This window comes from Stenella coeruleoalba, assembly GCF_951394435.1.
Source record: "Stenella coeruleoalba genome assembly, chromosome: 16".
Classification (NCBI taxonomy): Eukaryota; Metazoa; Chordata; class Mammalia; order Artiodactyla; family Delphinidae; genus Stenella; species Stenella coeruleoalba.
The window spans coordinates 66,146,362-66,166,283 of record NC_137162.1 but is presented as its reverse complement, the minus strand read 5'-3'; the positions used below and the strand labels follow the sequence as shown (position 1 = coordinate 66,166,283).

The 19,922-nt window shown below is 35.2% G+C and overlaps 1 protein-coding gene across 12 annotated transcripts in view; it reads left to right on the top strand.

Annotated features, from left to right (window-relative positions):
- Positions 1 to 4,644: 4,644 nt before the first annotated feature.
- LOC307175034 (uncharacterized protein) overlaps positions 4,645 to 19,922 on the top strand; it is a 527,231-nt gene continuing 511,953 nt past the window's right edge. For all 12 annotated transcript variants that reach the window (XM_079899803.1, XM_079899796.1, XM_079899801.1 and 9 more), the window contains exons 1-2: positions 4,645 to 4,876; positions 9,976 to 10,108. The gene's annotated coding sequence lies outside the window, so the exon portion shown is untranslated. The remainder of the gene's footprint in view (positions 4,877 to 9,975; positions 10,109 to 19,922) is intronic.

Sequence of the window (19,922 nt, the reverse complement as noted above, 5' to 3'; positions counted from 1 at the left end):
CTGTCAGAATGAAATGGAACATTATGAGCACCAAGAGGCAGACCCAAAGGCTCTTCATGTTTCCTTCGTATCAAATGCAATGGCCAAAAAATGCACATAGGTTATTTGCCCTGCTCTCGTTCCTGTGCCTGAAGATGATAATCATCAACTGCCAGACGAAGAGTCTTGTTCTTGCAAACTGGCTTCGTTTCCTCAGTACTTGTGTGCGGATGATGGAAGAGACGCAAAATGTATTCTTTAACTCTCTTTAGGCTCCACCAGGAAGCTCTTTCATCCAGGAAAGTGGGTCCCCTACCATAAATGGATTGCCCTATAAAATGGATTTATAGAGAAATTCTCCTTCAACGACATTCTGACTTTTATGGAAAACAATGGGACAGACTATATATATGTATGAGACAGACATACAAAAATAGAAAAGAGTTTTCATAAACAAGAAAGACTTCAAAGGAATTAGTCGGGATTCTTCAATTTCTCTCAGTGCAGTCATGAAAAGGACACAACCTTGGTTAAACTCAATAGTATTTATCAGTATCTTAGTTTATGAGGACCTGTTGCTAAATGGCATTGCTACAAATTCTCTAAGTCCCTTTGTGGATTTCCTGGGTGATCCCCAGTAATAAGTTATAATCCATAAGACTAATATCTACCAATCCAGCTTAGAATTTAATGGCTCTAGATAAATTTGTCTAAGAAATTGCTGTTTCTAAGAATATTATAGAGGTATTTGATACATAATCATCTGAGATATCTATATAAAACACAGCTTTCTAAAATCCGTAACAGGTATTGACACAGCATCTCTGGAGTCTGCAGCTATGTTTATGAGATACTGATCTATAGTTTTCTTTTCTTGCAAGGTTGTTGTCTGATTTTGTGTTAGTGCAACGCTAGCCTCACAGATGAGTCACAAAGTATTTTTTTTGTTTCTCTCCTCTAAAAAATATTGTAGAGGATTGGTATTATTTATTTCCTAAATATTTGGTAGAATATGTCAGTGAACCCACCTGGGCTTGGTGCTTTCTGTTTGGAAGGTTATTATTTATTTATTCAATTTCTTTAATAGATATAGGCTTATTCAGACTTTCTACTTCTCCCTATGTGAGTTTTGGTAGTTTGTGTATTTCAAGAAATCGGGCCATTTCACGTAGGTTATTCAAATTTGTGGGCATAGTTTGTTACAGTATCCCTTTATTTATCCGTTTAATTTCCACAGAGCTATAATAATGTCCCTACTTTTATTTCTGATATTATTAATTTGTGTTCTTTCCCTTTTTTTCTTAGGTTAGCTAGAGGCTTATCAATTTCACTGATCTTTTCAAAGAATGAGGCTTTGGTTTCATTGATTTTCTGTATTAATTTTCTTTCTTCAATTTCATTGACATGTTCAAACTCCTTTTTCAAGCCTCATCTTTCTTATCTCTAAAATAATATAATGCATGAAAAGCACTTAGCAGTGCCTGGCATGTAATAAACAATGATAAATGTTAGTGATTGTTATTATTATCCGGCCTTGTTAAGAAGAACAGAGTGCTCTGAGGTATTTCGAAATTAATTTTCCCTCTTCTTCCTGAGAGAAGCAGGAAGGGATTTTTCTTGGATATTTACTGTGAGAATCTGGTCCAGCTCCTGGAGGTAAATCTCACAATATTGTAAGGACCTCCTAATGATTGCATCCCCCTGGAGCTTTTAACACTCAGAGTGTTAGCACTAAGCCTCCAGCAATTAGTCAATTACAGTTAGATTTTCCTAGCCCCACACTTGTTCCCGCTGGGGATTCAGTTCTGAAGCTCTGCTCTGGTAAGCCAGGACTCCCTGTATTTGCCTGCTTGTCTTTCCAATCTTAGGGCCAGGAGTTTCACCTGTGTCCTCCCCTCTCTTATGTATCCAAGTAAAAGTTGTTGATTTTTCAGTCTGTTCAGCTTTTTTACTTGTTGTTAGCACAGACAGAGTGGCAACTTCCAAACTTTTATATGCAAGATCGGGAACCAGAAGTCATTTCAAGCATTTTAAATTCATTTTTGAGGTCATTTCTTAAAATAATACTTCTTTCAAAGTACTTCTACTAAATTATGTGTTACAAGCAATTAAGTTAATCCAAGTTATAACACTCCTTATAAATTTAAACAACTATTTTACCACTGTTACTTTTTTTCCTAGTGGTTAGAATCCCTTTATCTGACTGTTAATCAAATTTGTACATACTGCAGCTTTCTTTTCAGTGAAGAATTGGTATTTTGGTGAAATGAAAGGTGAGATGAATCAGTCAGATCTCTACTTAAACCTGATGCATTTAGTTTTCAAAACCTGTAACTGATTAGATAATAGTGAATTTATAGATACAAGATGATCAAACTAATGCTATTAGCAGATGCCACAGAGGCAAAAAGATAATCAGTAGCAAACATTATCATTTGGTGTCCCAGCCACAGATCACCTCCATATTTTCCTCAAGGTTTCGCTAGTTTTTCTGCATCAGAAGATGCCACTACTCTCTGATTTCTCCATTCACACCTCATTCTGCATTTTTCCTTTTCACTGTGACTGTCACTAAGAGTTTCACAACTGTATGCAACTTACATCGTTAGATCAAAGGCCAGGGCAACAGTATGGCCTTCAGTGTGAAACTGTCACCTCTATAATCTATGACAAACGGGCTAAAACGTCTGTAGTCTTCAATGAAGATTAAAAAAAGTAAGGAAAGAAAACGACAACCACAGTAATACAAACCAATTCTATCTTGCACAAAATACTACACATGTATAAATAATTAAAATCATAATAATGATGATATAAATAATAATAATGAGAAGGAGGAGTGGGAAGCTTGGTTCCTCAGTGAACTAGATACAAAATGATAAAATGGAGCAAAATCAATCCAATGATACTTCAGTTATAAGGGAATTGGTTATGAGGTAAAATAGCCATTCAGAAATTATGTGAGAGTCTAGATCGCATAGATGGAGCAAGCTGTTAAACCAGATTATTATACTGGCTTTGAATTCTGACCCTAGTTCACAATTACTGGCCCAGGTTAAGAGAGTCTGTAATTATTTATGATGTCTTACATTTATATAGTACATTACAGTTTACAAAACATTTTAATTTTTTAAAAATTATATTCTCATTTTACATGTTAAAAGAGAAAGAGAGATGTCGGTTACATTTTGACTTAAGATTCATAGCTAGTGACAGAAGTGGGCCCAGAACTCAGGATTTCAGACTCTTAGCCCCGTTATCTGTTCCAGTACACCACATAATCATACGCTTAATTCTTCCCCACCCATCACGGCTAAAACTTCACTGAACTCACCTCCTATAATGGCTGCTGCTTAGAAAGGATCTGGGTTCTTGTAAAGGGATCTGGACCCTGCTTGTCATCTTGTCAAGGAATTCTGATACCATGCAATCACTGCTTGCTGGTGAGAATTCTGAGTCTTACTCCTGAGCAGGAAGATTTATTTGAAATTGAGTATCCTGAATAAACTTTTACACTAGTAAATATTTTACATCCAATAGCTACAAATGTGGAAAAAGTATTTTCCTATTTTTGACAGATTCTAGGTAGACACAAATTTAAATTGAGGTTCAGAGCCTAACATATATTTATACATGCATAATTGTTTATCTAGGATAAAGTGTGCATAGAAATTCAGCTAAACGTGGAGGAAAGTATTAAATCATTAGACTCTTAAAGAGCATTTTAACTATTCCTCAAACGTCCCTCTTTAATGAGTACATAAAATAGTAAATGTCATCACAGCAATTTCTTATTCACCAAGGGCAAAAATTCGTAGAACAATCTGTCTACACCTGTCCTTGATTTTCCAACCAAGTTCACACAAGCAAAAATACTGAAATTAGTAAAACTCTTCCATTAGTTATTTTTAAGGAATACTTACTTTCAGCTTTTTTTTTTTTTTTTTTTTTTTTTGCGGTACGCAGGCCTCTCACTGCTGCGGCCTCTTCCGCTGCGGAGCACAGGCTCGGGGCGCGCCGGCTCAGCAGCCATGGCTCACGGGCCCAGCCGCTCCACGGCATGTGGGATCTTCCCGGACCAGGGCAGAACCCGTGTCCCCTGCATCGGCAGGCGGACTCCCAACTACTGTGCCACCAGGGAAGCCAAAAAATCTTCGTTTCCTTTTTAAATCCTTGTTAACTAACTACAGTTTCTAATAAACCACTTTTTTTTTTTTTTTTTTTTTGCATGTAACTCCTAGTTTCATGAGTCAGCTAGGGCCACCAAACTATAATTTAGTGACAGATGGTTTTCTAAAGACACAAAAGAGATTCAAATTAAGCATAGCAATGAGAGGGCTCTGAAGTTAGAGGAGGCATAATACACTGCAGACACCAACGCGTTGTTCGAATGTACTATAATTAAACCTGAGGTAAGGCAGGGGAAATAAAAAAATATAGGGAAAGGATCATACAGTAGTTCCCTCTTATCCGTGGTTTACCCAACCCTTGGTTTCAGTTACCTGCGGTCAACCGTGGTCTGCAAATATTAAACGGAAAACTCCAGAAATAAGCAGTTCTTATGTTTTAAACTGCACCAGCTCCGAGCGGCGTGAGGAAATCTCGCGGAGTCTCGCAGGACTCCGTCCCGCTACGGGAGTGAACCGTCCTTTCGGCCGGCACTTCCGGCCTTCAGCTTAGTCATTAGGGGTTGTCTGGGTCGTGAGGTTTGCGGTAACGCTGTGCATGTGTTCGAGTAACTACTTCATAAAGGCCCAAAGCACACGGGTAGAGATGCTGGCAATTCAGATATATTCAAAAGAGGCCGTTGAGTGCTTCCTTTAAGTGAGAAGGTGTAAGTTCGTGACTTAACAAGGAAAGGAACAAAAACCTTATGCTGCAGTTGCTAAAATCTACGGTAAGAACAAATCTTCTATCCGTGAAATTATGAGGAAGGAAAAAGAAATGTGTGCTAGTTTTGCGGTCTTAACTTTCAAACTGCAAAAGTTACGGCTACAGTGCATAAGTACTTAAGATAGAAAAGGCAGGATATTTGTACAAGATACATTGAGAGAGAAGGCCAGAGAGAGAGAGAGAGGGAGACACCACACTCACGTAACTTTTATTATAATATATTATTATAACTTCTATTTTATGATTATTGTTGTTAATCTCTCACTGTGCCTAATTTATAAATTAAACTTTATCAGAGGTATGTATATATAGGAAAAAACAGTATATATAGGGTTTTGTACTATCCATGGTTTCAGGCATCCACTGGGCGTCTTGGAAAGTATCCCCCTCAGAGAAGGGTGGACTACTGTAGTCACATTATGAATTTTAATAGAAGCATAACTTATAAAGAGAAACCACTTTAGAAAATAAATAGCTTTACGTTTGTCATTTAGTATGTGGTGATTTTTCAGCTATTTATTATGTATTGCATTAAGGGCATCAGGAAAGAAACCGTCACATGCAATTTAACAGTGTATAAAAGAGAAATCAAAATGGTTTTGTGTGATAGGTTTACTACCTTTAAAATCTCATATAAAGTGTTTACAAATGTTACAAGATTGGAGGCTGCTGAAATAGAAAATAAAATATCATTATTATACTTTGGAAGGAGTAGCTCAAGAGCATATTATAAATGCTAGTTTCTCTGAGTCCTGAAAATGTTTCCAAGCTTCCCAAAGACTTTTTTTTTGAAATCACACTATGACTCATCTTTGTATTTAAAGGACTAACTTCGGATAATATGTTATGACAGTAACTCTTAGATGTAGAAACATAAGTGATAAGAAGACAAACTCGTCATAATATCTAAGATCTAAAGCCAAGAAACGTGGGAATATATTCTTAACCTCCCTATCAGCTGTCTGTTGGGCCTTCTAATTTTGAAAGATCCACTTCTAAGTAAAATGCATTTCTGGTTATTCATTTGTTTATGGTTATAGAAAACTTTCACCTACAGATGGCTTCTTGAGCACTAAATATCTAGAAATAAATGACTGTGATTATATGATCATGTACCCTGACTATGTAAGAAAAATAACTGAAATTTTCAGAAGAAAAGAGAAAATTCAGAAAAGGTAAATAAATATCTCTTTGTAGAAAAAAAGAGAATAATATTATTTTATTAAATAACAAACAAAATGTAATAAAAATTATACTAGTGATAGCCACAAAAACATAAAATACATAAAAATAAACCTTAAAATGTAATATGAAGTTCTTGCATTAGACATTAGAAAATTTGACTGGAAACGAGATATCGAGATGAAATACAATTATGTAGTGATATATTTCTGGAAAGACTCACTATTGTTTAGATGTCTACTCACAGATAAATGAAGAATATTTTGAGGGCAACAGGATTTTCTTTCCACTTAAACTGGTGTGTCTGTGATATTATTTATTTATTTACCCGCTGAAGTCCCTGTGGCGTGTTTGTGGATGTAGAATGTCTCAATTTTGTACTTCTAGGGAAGGGTCTTCCCCACTGGAGAGTAAAGGCTTAGAAGCTCCTTTAAGGTAAAGAGAGCAAATTTCCAGGCCAAAACAAGACTCATGACTGCCAGATACTCTGGCTATTGGGGAAATTATACCAATTCAAAAAATTTTTTGAGGATTCACTCTTGACAAAGAATGCTTCTACCCAAATTCCTAGTCATATAGGTCTGGTCATTAGGAATAAAATGAATAAATTTGCATATGGTGACGAACTCCAAGAGAGTAAATAGTTAAAACCCTGGTACCTTCCCTTTGGTGGTTCACTATAATAAGAAATCCTCAGGTTGATTAGAAAAGTTCTGATTGAGGTCCATTGGCAAGAAGTCACCAAGGGCAGCTATGAGAAGATGGACCCTGGTCTAGTAATCCAGACACAACAACAGGATCTCAGGGGTTTGTGGGAAGATGGTTAGCTCCAGGAATATGTCACACTGAATCTGAAAGTTGCTGTGGATTAAGATACCTGATATGGTCTTGTGTTCTGGGGAAAATGTATGAGAAGTTACCTGTGAATTAAAAGAACTGAAACCTTGGAAAATTGCTCAAAGGACAAGTTTTATAACATTTTAAAGCCACTTTGGCTTTGGCTTTAAAAGTTCATATCCTGGGCTTCCCTGGTGGCACAGTGGTTGAGAGTCCGCCTGCCCATGCAGGGGACATGGGTTCGTGCCCCGGTCCGGGAAGATCCCACATGCCGCGGAGCGGCTGGGCCCGTGAGCCATGGCCACTGAGCCTGCGCGTCCGGAGCCTGTGCTCCGCAACGGGAGAGGCCACAACAGTGAGAGGCCCGCGTGCCACAAAAAACAAAAAAAAGATCATATCCTACTACCATCTGCAGAACTATTTCTATTGAATTCTAAGATACCTCAAGTTCTATATTGAAATTTCTTTCTATGAAATGAATTAACATTTATTTTAAGGGTACTTTTCAGGATATTATTTATTTATGCTATTCAATAACTTGTTCATGAGCTTTCATGGGAGAATAGGTATCAATAATATTTATATTTCTCCTTGACAGTTAGCCTTTATCTTGTTAGGCTTTGTATATTTCCTGAATGACCAACTTTTTGGTCATTTTACACTTTGGCCCTTGGAAAATTTTTACACTTTGGCCCTTGGAAAACTTATTGCTAAATTTGTAGTCACAAGGCAAATGTTTAGAAGGTCATGGTATGTATATTTATGTTTCCCTTTTCCTTTCTCTACCTTTAATATATGCTAGTTGGTGGGGTTTGATGTACCTTTGAAAATCACCTTAAATCCTTCTGTATTTCTGGTTAAATATTAGAGACCAGACACTGGCATTGATCACCACTTCCTCCTAACATTTAATAAATATGATAGCCCTTGACCTTGTGAGTTTATTCTCTGATATTCAATGTGATTTTGACAGGACAGAGAGATAAATTCATACGTTCAGCTTGCCTCATTTACACAAGTCAGCACACATTTAAAAAAATAATAGGCTATAACTTATTCATTGAACTTTAATTGCAATAAAGGAATTATCACATAAAATTGGAAATAGCAGCCAGTAGTAGTAATTTTAGCAACTATTTGTCTCCTGGGTGCCAAGTACTCTGCTTTGCATTTTAACATATATTGACCCCAATACCCATAACAACACGGTATATAGCTAGTAACATTGCTTTCATTATTTGTGTTTGTTATTAGATAAGTCATTTATAAAAACATTTTTAATATAAAAATTATATTAAGACACAGATATACAGGACAGAACTCAAAGGTCACTTCAGTGTCTTCATTTCTACCCTCCTCCCTGGAGATGCTGCCACCCCACAGAATCACATTAAAGAAGCAACCTGTTATTAACTACAATGGTCCAGATGTGCATCTTGATAATTCAGCTTGGTGTTGTTCACAGTCTCTGCTGAAGTGCCCTTCATCCCCAAAAGTAATTTTTTATGTTCACATCTGTTGACTGAAACTAAACTTCCCCTAGTGAGTAAGGACTATTCAAAAGGATGCATTAGCAAATTTTTCTTAGGTAGAATCTCTACTATTAGTTGTAGTTCCTTTGTTCATTTGCTGCTTTAACTTTGCTGTTGCTATTTTCCCCTTTAGTTATACGGAAGACTGACAGAAAATGTATATTTCCTATGGATTAGACAGAGAGCTATAGTAACATGAGTGGGAAAGAACAGAAATTGCCCCTACCAAACACTTACACATGATTAAGTATTGCACATTCGGATAGATGATTGCACATGAAAATTGGTGCTTGCCTGTCCTGGAGGCTGCTTAGGAATATAATTACCCATTCTGCACTCAGGGTTGTGTTTTCTTCACAACTCAGACATTACTAAATGCATATTTCCACTTCACAAACTTATTTAAGGGTCCTGTTTTAGCACTTGCATTAGAAAACATTCCTGCTCATGTAAACTCCTATTTATGATAACTTTTGTCTTAGTGCTTAAAATTACAAGGACTTATCGGAGTAATTTTTTAAGTAAAATTTTATTCCAAAAAACACTAAGAAACCTTATCTCTTCTCTACAATTAATCGCGTTAAATTTTACAGATAAAATGCATGTTTGTAAATAAGAAAACAGTACATCTGACCCTTCTATACTAGAACCAAGTATTTCAAGGAGCACGGTGCAAATTACATTACCTCTCTAATTTCATTTAGAACCGTAACAGAAACTCTATGTGCTCTGTCAGTACACTGAGGAAAGCAATGTAGATAGCTTTGTTACGGAGTGCCATTTGAAATTTGATGTAAAATATTCTTCAGCAACAGTAAGAAAATAAATAAATATGTTAGGTGTTACGGGCTGAATTGTTTTCCTCCCCAAATTCTTATGTTGAATTTCTTAACCCCTGGTACCTCAGAATGTGTCTATATTTGGAGATAGGGTCTTACAGAGCGAATTAAGGTAAAATCAGGTGATATGGATGAGGCCTAATCCAATATGACTGGTGTCCTTATAGTAAGAGGAGATTAAGACACAGAAAGAAAGGAAGAGCATATGAAGGCACAGGGAGAAGATAGCTGTCTACAAGCCAACGAGAGAGACCCACAGAAGAAACCAACCCTGCTGACACCTTGATATTGGAATTCTAGCCTCCAAAACTGTGAGGAAATAAATTTTTGTTGCTTAAGCTACCCAGTTCATGGTACCTTATTATGGTTGCCCTAGCAAATTAATATACTAGGCATTAAGGTAAACATGAGTACAAGTTACTAGAGAGAAAACAAAAACTAAAAATAAAGCAAAGGTCACTATTCAGTAATTGGGTATATGTTTGTAATCAGATGAATTAATACATAGGGAATAAAATGGTAATGAATTTGAGACAGAGACTCTGCAATTGATGTGGAATTCCTTATCTGATATGTCTAAATTTCAAACCTACAGAGATTTCAAACCTACAGGGCCCAATTTATGGATGCACTAGCTTTGTTTAATTACTTATGAGATGCACAACATAATAAGGGACTTCTTGAATAAATAAATCTTATTTGTATAATTACAGGGTTAGAAGAGACTTTGAGTCAATTTGGAGCTTTTTCCTCTGACCGAAACTGAATGGAGTATGCTTTCCAGTTCACTCATGTGAAAATGGTTGTCTCTGGAACTTGTGGACATGATTGCCTGTCTTCCCAATAGTAAGCCTCCTCTATTTTCCTTGATTTTATAACACTGATTTCTGCCAAACCATGTCAAATTGGCAACATTTGGGAGCATGTATCATCTGTATCTTGTTAAATATGCTGGTTAGTTCTCTGAGTTTGAAACCTAAAGCGAAGACAATATAAAATGAAAAGTAGTCTTAAAAACACAAATTCCTTTATCGAATCAGTATGTAGATTGCAGAATGATCAGTGGGTTTTGTAACAGATGCTTTTAGTTGGATGTCCTTGGGAAACATACTTAATCTGTAATCTATAATCAATATCAAAAATGCAAAATGGAGATGCTAATGATTATTTTTCATAAGTATCTTTGTGCAGATTCCATTAGATAATGCTTGTAAAGTGCTTGCTATGGTACGTTTACAATTGCTTGTTAGAATTAATACCTTGCAAGTTTGTTTTGAGAATGCAATAAGGTGACAAGTGCCCATCCAAAACATAATGGACACCTGACAGATAATAGCTTATCCTCCTTTTTCGGTTATAAAAAGAAAGAAAAACAGGAAGTCTGAGTTTGTGATTTGAGATAGAAAGAGAAGAGGGAGAGCGTGGAGGTAGGAAGATAGGGACGTTTTTTGGGTCTTCATATTCTAACCATCTTTCTTCCATAAAACATTCTGAATTGATTTTTTTTTCTCATTTTTTTGTGTATTTCAGTGTTTTGCATTTAGACAATATGACTAAGCCATCCCTGACTGATTATTTTTTGATTCTTATTTAGGGGAAGTTTGCCAAGTATTTAAAGCTCAGTTAAAGATAAACTTATAATTTCCCTTCATAATTAATTGGAGTCATTTATTATTTCTATACTTAATTATCTGGAAATGTATGTTCACATATAAGCCACAAATATGAAACACTTCTCTGGTATAGTTGCCATTTACCTGTATATTTCCATGTATCCTCTTATATCTTTTTGCCCTGGGGGATATTTTCTGTTATTGTCCAGTTCAAGAGAGTTTTTTTTTCTTTCTTTGATTATATGTTTGCAAAAAAGCCAGAAATCTCCCTGATCATGGCCTGAAAGACTCTTTAATTATAAGAAGAAGCAGAGGTAGAAAATATGTATGATCCCATTGTTGCAAGATACGATCAAGATGAAAATACACCTCTCAACTCAGCCACCTCTCAACTCAACTCAAGATTACTCTGATTTTTATTACCCTTATCACTAAAATTAAAGAGCTGAGAGTAATTTTTTCTGTGAGTGTAAAGGAGGAGCTAGGGAGGAATCCATGTTGGATCTAAATCCCCCACCCCAGGTAAAGGGTAGGTTTCATTGATTTCAAAAGTCACTGTCCAAACCTATTGTCATCAATAAAGCAACTTTTTCCATTCTAAACTTTCAGTCAGCTGAGCAGCAAGCAGCTAACTGGAGCAAATTTCTCATCTAGAGACGGCTGCTTTTTCTGCCTTATCATGTACTCTACTTAGGCAGGTTGCTAATTAGGGAGTTTTGTGACTGCAAGTTCAAAATAATTCGAGAAAATGACAGCTATTTATCAAATCTAAAGCAGGAAGTAAAAATAGCTTCTACACAGTTTATACACTGCAAAATAAAATTCGCTTCTAAGAAAAGAGGCAATTTCTGGCTTTTAAGATGTAAAAATAATTGAGAGGTCCCAGTTTCCTTAAGAGGCAGACTAGTTATTGCTGAATGCTAGTTGTGGTTGCAACTCTAATAGGAAGAGAAATAGTGTAAACATATAATGCAAAAAGTGCCTTGGGAAAGTGTTCACTGAATTTAGTATAATCGTTACTATGTTATATAATGCACTTAAATGCAACTGAGTACAAAACAGGCATGCAATAGATACCCCATTGTGGATCCTGACAATTACAGTTAGCTTTATTTTAAAATACATGTTTATGTTTCAAAAGGAAAAAAGTTATTTGAGGGACACTAAAATAGTCTTCTTACAATTTTTGTTACACTGAAAAGTAGAATTATTTGTTTTGCTTAAGTTGAGGTCTAGTTAGGGTTTAAAAAACAAAACAGGAATCATCACAAACCAGTCTAAACTCTTGTTTCTGACTCTGTTTCTGAAAAACCTTATCTGGAATATCTATTACATTAAATAATCTTCAAATATGTCTTTGTAAATGTGGTATCATCTGTATAAGAAAATTATAACTACTCAAGATTAGGAAATGTGTTGCTTTTCTGGGTGACATAGTGTATATTTTGAGTAGGGGTATGCTCATGCATTGGAGTGCTGTGTCTTGAATGAATTCTTGATGTTGCAGAAGTTGTGGCTGCAATAGCCTCACTTCCTTCCAGCATCTGCCTTAGCTTACTGGTTTTACTAAAATCTAGAATACAAAGTGGTCCTGTGGAAAACAATCTTCCTAGACCTAGGTGAGGAATAGGGCTTCTCTTAAGAATTGTAAAGGTTTTGAACTTTAGGGCAGTAAGGAAAAAATAATAATGATTTCTCAGTTGCAGATCATGGACCAATATCATTAAGCTGGAATCGTTCATTATGACATATAAAAAAATGAGTGATCAGTTAGTCTTGTTATAATCATTTTAATACCTGCTTATTTTTGATAAATCTTGCCATTTTGTGACCTCATTTAATTTGAAATTTCAAAAAACATCAAGTAGGATATCTAAGCCTTAATCAGAAAATGAAATTTTAAACTATATATTTAATATTCAAATTACAGTACCTCTTACCCAGGACATTCTGATATGTGCATCAAAGAACTCCAGCTGAGTGTCACTTATTAAAAGTGAAGAGAAAATCAATATCTGGTATATAAGTACCTTGTGCATTTAAAAATATAATTTCATATAACATATTATATAAGCCATGTTTTATGAAACATACTATTTAATTAATGCCTTGATATGTTTTAATGATATCATACATATGTTAAACTTAAAAGAACAGTTTCTAAGACATAAAACTACACAATTCTACGTTTGTAATAAGTACAAGTGGGTTTTAATTAAGTAACAAAAATGATAAGAATCAAAATTATTAGCAGTAAGATATTTCTTTAGATATCAAGGGAAATTAAGAGAAAAGAAATTCTGTACTCGGAAGATAGGGAATTCATAAAGATGCATTAAAAATAAGATGAGTAAGAGAAGGGACAATGAAAGAGTTGAATGTGGTGACCTACATCAGTCCCCATGCATCCTACCTTCTTTGTAGCACAAAGTTTATTCATGTCTGAGCAGACCAACCATGTCTTCCCAGTCACTCTTTGTTTACATTAAGCAATGCATGAAAGAAGCCATTCTGTAAAACCACATTCCTACAGAGTCATGCATGTTTTTACTGGCTTGACAATATTATCTGTAAGATTTCAATTGTATGCTATAATATATAGATAGATATTGGATTGTAAAGATACTTAAACCAAAATTAAGCAGGACTTAAGAATCAGCTCAGAAAATAATTACTAATTAATCTTCTTTTCTCTAAAACCAGAGAAGACCTTTAAGTAAAGTCTATAAATAGAATGGAATAAAATTTTAGAATATGTGGCACTGGGAAGCACATTAGTGGCTCTATTGCTTAGAAATCCTCAGGCTCTTCCTGAATGAGACTACTCTTTATTTCCATAGTCTTATCAGCAAATTAGGGTGAAAGATTGGGAAATGCCAGTATTCCTATTACATCACACTCTGATACTCCTTTGCATCCTCACCCTGAACAGAAGCTGGAAAGTACCACTGTATCTCTTCTTTTCCCATTTAAGCAGCTTCTAATGCAAGATCGAGTAGTGAGGGTTCCCTCTTATGCAATCCTCTTTTTATAGATAATTAACTTAAGGTGCAGAGTAGTTACTTCACCTTCATCTAGCTGGGGTCAAGGCCAGTATTAAAGCTCAGTTCAGTCAATAATTTCATTTCCACGTCAAGTTGCCTCAAGCAACCAAGTAATCACACAATGCATTTCGCACAGAACTCATTAATAGCCATTTTGTGTATTATCTGAAGACCATCATGCTATTTTGAGAATTTCTACCCACCAGCTATTCAGATTTTATAACATTAGAAAATTTACTGTATAATTAAAGCCATAAAAAGCATGCATTTATGACTTTAACAGGTCATTAAAATACATGTAAGTACCACTATTAAAAAATGCTGAATCTTAGAGATACTTTTCTGGGAGTCATGTATTTTTATAAAGTATAATCAAAAATTTGCACTTGCTCTGCCAATTTTTACTGCACACTTCACTGCACGGGCAGAAGGCATTCTTTCCACCGTCAAATCCCTAAAAAAAAAAAAAAAAAAAATCCTTGCTTTATTCTTTCCATGGCATTTGCTCCCATATGAAATTATCTTGTCTGTTACCCCCTACAAAAATAGAAACTCTATAAAAGCAAAAATATTGTCTTAGATTTTTCAAAGTAGTAACTGTTAGAAATGAACGAACCAGTGAATGAATGTAGGGCCACATGAGAAGAGGGACATAGCCCTCTAATTTCCTAATAAATTTATTATGAAACTTTTATAAGATTTTGGATTGTCTTCACAGACAGAGTAGAAAAATGAGTAGTAACTAGTATCTACTGGCCCTTTCCTGGAAGGTAAACCTCAGAAAACTAATCACAGCTTAACTGCCTTATTATACATATTTGGAAAATCCATTTAACTTAACTTTCCCTGAGCTCCAGACTTGAAAAGATTGACACTTTCCTGAATTAATGACAAGATTATTACATAGATGCCTGGTTCCCTAGCGTTCGGTTCTCTTATTCTCTCCTTCCTCCTCCTGGGATCATAGCCATAGCCAATTTTGACTTGGCTGCCACCATTTTGCATCTGGTCAGTACTGGGTGCCTAGGAAACATATTGTGATTTCAGATCATCTCAGTAAAACCTTGAATTGGAAATGTATAAGTTCTGTACCCTTTCAGCTTGTCCTGCTTCCAATTATATGGAATTCCCTCACCTCATAGAAACTACTCTGAGGATAGTCCATTCTAGGCTGAAAGAAGCGAGAGATCTCTTTTTTATGCACAGATGTCCAAATTAGAATCTGAGAAGACTATTTACACTGAATTTGTACTTAAAAACTAAACCAAAACCAAACAAGAAGTCCTCCTAAAAAGAAATAAACATGCCCTTAATAGAGTTGGCATTCACTTTGATATTACATAATTTTACTTCCAGATTGACTGATATTAGTTAGAATCAAAATTATTTTTTTGGCAATTGAAATACCACATGTCGCCTCTCACTTTTCCTTAATCTTTGAAGACTTTTCAATATACCTATGAAACTGAGAAAGAGTGAGACAAAAAATTTCTCTAAAATAAATATTAATTTACATTAGCTTTTTTTCATAATTAAATGTATATGTAACTATGTCTCTAAATAGATTATAATTTTAAGGCTAGGAACAAGTTTTATTTTGTTTTTTTTTTTTTCTTGACATTTCCCAAACCTTAACGTCAGTACAATTAATAAAAAATAAGAAAATTATATTTTTAGTTATAAAAATAGTTACTAATGTTTTCAAGAGAGATTTCATGGACAGTAAGACAATAAAACTCTCCTAAATCCAAAAGTTCTTATAATAATTTAATGCTGCCAAGAAGAGAGTATGAAAAATAGTGCTTCTCAAGGGAACAAATCCTATTTTGTTTAAACTTGAATTCTTAGTTTGATTCATAGCTGGTTGGTCAGGAGATGAGTTCTGAATAATTATTTTTAATTTTAAAATAACTTATAAGGAATTGTGGTATGTATTTTAAGTTGGCATGTTTAGACTCCTTTAATAAGTGACCTTTAAAAATTTCTGAAATATTTAAGGTTATATACAGCATCAGCCATCTCTGGTAGTAGATAATTTTTTTAAACAAAAGTCAAATGAAAAAAAATTATGAAGTTCTTATCCATTTATATATTCACTTCTAAGTGGATACAATATATATAACATGTTTTTGTAAGTCAGAATGAGCAGAGAAGTCAGTGGGAAAAGAAAGCAAAAGAGATTTTAGAAACTTATTTTGGGAACATTCTTTTCTGGTTTAAAAAATCAGGTTGATGAAATTCAGGAAGAAATTCAATTTTTAAATATTTTTAGACTTTAAACACCCACACAGAGCACCCTCAGACTCTTTAAATCAGATAGAACTAAAGTGTCCTGTCAAATATGGACCTAAAACTAAAGCATCCTCTCATATCTGTAGAAATAGCAATAAAATCAATACTGTGAGTAATTTAATTTAAATGGCTATTTTACTGTTTTATCTTGACCTGGGACGATGATATGTCAATATTAATGTGATAATTAAAATATATTGTGTCTACAGGAGCAGTACTCATTTCAGCAGAGTATGATCACTTTTTAAATATGCAGAACTTGTGCAAATGTCAACACTGATAAAATTGCATCTCTGTATGTAATCCTAATTGAACATTGAAATAGACTCTGTTTTTTCTTCTGCCAATAACAAGGCAATTATGGTTCTTTTTCAGCAGAATGAGTTAATAAAATTTTGAATGAATACAGGTTTTCAAATGCCAGCATAAGAGAGAAGGAAAGAAATAATATGTTTATGATCCTTCTCAAGTTATTAAAAGGCTTAAGAAAAGTATGACATTTTGCCTTCATTTGTATATTTTTCCTATAGATACTTAAATGTTTCCCTGGGATAAGTTATAGGCAGTATATTTAGACAAAACATCTTAAAAGTTACAAAATGTTCACTTTATAAGTGGTTAAATGCTATTTTTGTATTGTGAACTGAGTCTAATTTTAAAAGCAGAGAAAATAACTACCACATTTTAATACTATCATCAAATGATAGTATCATTAAATACTATCATTAAAAACTGAAATTGATTTTTAAATTATTTCCCCCCAATTTATTGAGTTATAATTGACATAGAACATTGTGTAACTTTAATGTGTGCATCATGTTGGTTTGATACACTTAATTATTGCAATATGATTACCACCTTAGTGTTAGTTAGCAACTCTGTTACATAACATAATGACCATTTCTTTTTTCATAATGAGAACATTTAATATGTATTCTATTAGCAACTTTTAAGTATATAATACAGAATTGTTATCTGTAGTCACAATGCTGTGCATTGTATCTCCAAAACTTATTCATTTTCTCACTGGAAGTTTGTGCTCTTTGACCAAGATCTGTCCATTTTCCCCACCCCCCGACTCTGTTACCCACTATTCTACTCTCTGTTTCTACGAGTTCAGCTTTTTTCGATTCCACATACAAGTCATGTCATACAGTATTTGCTTTCTCTGTCTGACTTATTTTATTTAATGTAATGTCCTCAGGACCATCTGTGTTGTTGCAAATGGAAGAATTTTGTTCTTTCTCCTGGCTGTAAAATCTCCCATTGTATATATAGACCACAACTTCTTTATCCATTTATCAGTTGATGGACTCTTAGGCTCTTTCCACATCTGGGCTATTGTGAATAATGCAGTAAACACAGAGTGCAGATATCGCTCTGAGATACTGATTTCAATTCCTTTGGATACATACCCAGAAGTGGGATTACTGGATCATATGGTAGTTCTCCTTTTAACTTTTTGAGAATCCTCCGTACTGTTTTCCATAGTGGCTGCACCAACTTACATTCCCACCAACAGTGCACAAGGGTTCCCTTTGCTCCACATCTTTGCCAACACTTGTTATCTAGTGATTTTTTTGAAGATAGCCATTCTAACAGGTGTGAGGTGATATCTCATTGAAGTTTTGATTTACATTTCCTTGATGATCAGTTAAACATCCTTTTATGTATCTACTGGCAGTTTGTATGTCTTTTTTGGAAAAATGTCTAACAATGTCTATTTACTTCTACCTATTTTTAATCAGAGTGCTTGTTTTTTGTTTTGTTTGTTGTTGTTATTTTATATGAGTTTTTAAAAATATACTTTGGATATTAACCCATTAAAATTAAATACAAAATGGAGACTGGACTTGAGAATTCCCTGAGCAGACAACACCATTTAAGCCATGTAAGCAAAACTAAATCTAGCATATTTTATGAACATAAGCAAAACTTAGGTTATTTCTTGTAAATGCCTCTGACAATCATAAAAAAACAAACAAACCAAAAAATAAAACTTAAGTCATCTTTCTAAGATGGTATGAGATAAACACTTTTAGCCAATGCCCTGCTGTCTGGAAATTCCCACTGTAATAACTAATCATTGTAAAGGTTAAGAACTTCCTTGTTTTCACTTCATAAGCCATCCTGTAAGTTCATACCCTTGAGCTTCATATCAGTCTTTGAATTTGGAAACTCCCAGTTTGCAAACTGTTCTTACATGCACAAACTCTTACTAAATGCTATTTATTGATTTAGTGGTTTTAGTTTTGCTGTGTCTGGATTTTTGACAACGCTTTATCAGATGCAATATTTGCAAATATTGTCTCCCATTCTATAGATTTCCTTTTCATTTTGTTGATTGTTTCTTTTGCTGTGCAGAAAGTTTATAGTTTGATGTAGCGCCTCTTGTTTATTTTTGCCTTTTTTGTTTGTGCTTTTGGTATCACCAAAAAAAAAAAAATTGCCAAGACCAATGTCAAGGAGTTTTTCCCTATGTTTTCTTCTAGGATTTTACAGTTTCAGGTCTTATATTTAAGTCTTTAATCTATTTCAGCTAATTTTTTTTAGTGATGTAAGATAGGAGTCCAATTCACTTTTTTGCATGTGGTTATCCAGTTTTCCCAACATTTATTTAAGAAACTATCCTTTCCATATTGAGTATCCTTGGCTCCCTTGTCAAATATTAGTTGACTGTATATGCAGCAGTTTATTTCTGGGTTCTCAATTCTGTTTCATTGGTCTTTGTGTCTATTTTTATGCCAGTACCACACTGCTTTGATTACTATAGCTTTGTAATATAGTTTGAAAGCAGGAAGATTGATGCTTCCAGCTCTGTTCTTTCCTGCTGTACATTGTGAGGCTTTCTCAGACCTTATAAGGATATACCTGCTCCATGACTCTTGTTCCCTTTTGTGGCAGAATTCTTAAGCTTATATGTCTTCTCTAGAATCTACAACACCCCAGGCTGGCTGGTGGCCTCTCTTTTGTTTTCCTGAAGGTGGCACTACAGCTCAAGTTTGCGGTTTCCCCCTTGCCAACGGACCCTGGCTGGCATGTCTTCTTGTGCTTGCTCCCTGTCTACCAGAGCTCTGGCCCCTGCCTTAGGGAGTGCTCACAGGAAGCCAGCCGCAGAGTAAAGGGAGGCGTTGTTTGGCATATGGCACTCTGTGGGCATATACTCCTCTCCTGATCTGCTCCCTCCCCTCAGTTATGGAGCCCTCACAACAAGGTTCTGAATGCTGTGACAAGGAAAGGAGTCTCTTCAGCAGCATCCCACACAGTTGGGGAAGCCAGATGTTCACTCACTGGCTTTCTCTTTCCCCTGCAGGAGAAGCCATGGGCTGTGCCATCTCAGGGGTGGTATGATGCTGGCAAAGTCAAGTTGTTCCTCTTACCCACTCCAATGCATTCAAACCTTTTTTACTCCAGTGGAATGCTTTTTTTCTCTAGTGGAAACCTGAACTTTCACAAAGGCTCTCGTGTTCTTAGGTGATTCCCCAAGTTAGTGTTTTGCAGGCACTCCCATACCGCAGCCAAGAGGAGCTAGAGGTGGTTCATAGTCTTCTGTAGTTTCTACAACTAATACTGAAGTCTGTCTGTTTATTTCCCAATGCACAGGTGGGTGACTTCTAATTGGTCCCTTGGAATATGGTGCTGGATCCCACAACTTCCACAAAGGCACTTCTGCTCATGGATGGATACCTAATTTTTGTTATTGAAGGGAGG